Source organism: Nannospalax galili, unplaced genomic scaffold (genome assembly GCF_000622305.1).
Source record: "Nannospalax galili isolate Female #2095 unplaced genomic scaffold, S.galili_v1.0 scaffold1318, whole genome shotgun sequence".
Taxonomy (NCBI): domain Eukaryota; kingdom Metazoa; phylum Chordata; class Mammalia; order Rodentia; family Spalacidae; genus Nannospalax; species Nannospalax galili.
In genome coordinates this window covers 1,704,386-1,706,420 of record NW_008342123.1, presented here as the reverse complement: position 1 = coordinate 1,706,420, position 2,035 = coordinate 1,704,386, and positions in this window count along the sequence as shown.

Here is a 2,035-nt window from a genome sequence, read left to right as displayed (position 1 = left end):
TGGGTAGAGCTATTCCTGGAGCATCTACTCACCCCAGATAGGGAAACAACAGACCCAAGTAAGGACACCACTGAAGTCCAGCTTGGTGAATCAGTGAGTTTTATTGGGGTTTCTTACAGGTGTATGTGTCAGGGGTTACTTACAGGACAGAAATGACTCAAAGGTCAGCAAAATCACCAAAAGCCCACCTAGCATGAGTGACAGCTCATGAAAGCCAGAAACCCAGACATCACTGTACAATCTACAGCAGTTCAACAGGTTGGAGTGTCTCCTCAGGGAGCTCAGTTGGTCTCAGCCTCTAGTTTGACAGCTCTCTGCCTTTTCTAGGAAGCTCAGCTGATCTGAGCATCTTCAGCAGGCCTTAAAGTTTATATATGCTTGGGGGAGGGAGGGGCCTAGTGAATCTGGTCAGTTTCAGGGACTTTCTGAAGCCTTTGAGTTGTTTATTTCCTGAAGTTAATCAGTTACACAGAGGATGGACTGTTTCACCTTCCTTTCAACATCCTGTGTCTTGCCCAGTGTGGTGGCACTCACCTTTAAGCCCAGCACTTGGGAGGCAGAGGCAGCAGATCTCTGTGAGTTCGAGGCCAGCCTGGTCTACAAAGCAAATTCCAGGCCAGCTGGGGCTACAGAGAGACCCTGTCTTAAAAAAAAAAGCCATCCTGTGTCTTAACAAGCTTCCCTCCAAAATGGAGGGAGAAAACCACCGCACAACACTACCAAAGGCTGGGGTTACTACCTTGCCTGACTACAAACCCTTTATAAGGGCACTAGTCCCATCCACGAAGGCAGACGCTCTTGGCACCTTAGTACCATCATGATGTTGGGGCAGAAGTTCTAGGATAGCATTCACACAGCAAAGGTCCTCCAATCATCCCGCAAGTATTTACGTGTGTGCCTTCATTTCTGCCCCATAAAAAATATTCTCTAATATATTTTGGAACTTTCTTTTTCATCCATAGATTTTTTTAAGTATGTATTATTTAATTTCCAAGGGTATAACATTCACGTTTTATTTCTTTCTTTCTTCTTTGCTTTTTAACATTCATTCATTCGTTGTGGACATGTTGACACGTGTGCCAAGGTATATGTGCGGAGGTCAGAGGACAGTTTTCCAGAGTCCGTTCTCTTCCTTTACCATGTGGCTTCCAGGCATTGAACTTAGGTCAGCAGGCTTGATGGCAAGAGCCTTTACTCACTCAGAAATCTTGCCACAGATCTTATTTTGTTTTGAGACAGGATGTCATGTAGCCCAGGCTGGCCCATACTCACTATGTAGCCAAGGATGACTTAGAACTCCTGATCATCCTGTCTCCACTTTATCCTGCCTTTATTATTTTATTTTACATATGTCTGTGTCTGTGTGGGATTATGCACATGTGTGGAGGTGCCTGGGAAGGCCAGAAGAAGACACTGTATCCCCTAGAGCTGGAGTTAAATGCTTTTCTGAGATTCCCAATGTGAGTGCAGGGAACTGAACTTGGATCTTTTGCAAGAGCAGTATGAGCTTTTAATTCTATCCTGTCTTCATAAACTGACTCACTTTTCATTGTGTAATGTCTTACCTTATTCCTGACTCTTCTTTATCTAATATTAAGGTAGATTATTCTAGCTTTTGTTTGCTTAGTATTTACATGTAATATTTTTCATTCTTTTACTTCTAAATCACGTTTTATTTAAACTTGATTTCTTATATATGACATATATTTGTGTGTGTGTGTGTGTGTGTGTGTGTGTGCCCCTGATCATAGGTGGTTGGTAGCTACCATGTGGGTACTGGGAATTGAATTTGGATCCTCTGTAAGAACAGTAAGCCCTCTTAATCACTGAGCAATCCCTCTGGCCTCTATCTATCTATCTATCTATCTATCTATCCATCCATCCATCATCTATCTATCTCTATCTCTCTATCTCTCTCTCTATCTCTCTATCTATCATCTATCTATCTATCTCTCAATCTCTCTATCTCTATCTATCTATCTATTCTATTGTCTTTCTCTATTTTTCTATCATCTATCATCTATTTCTATTTTTC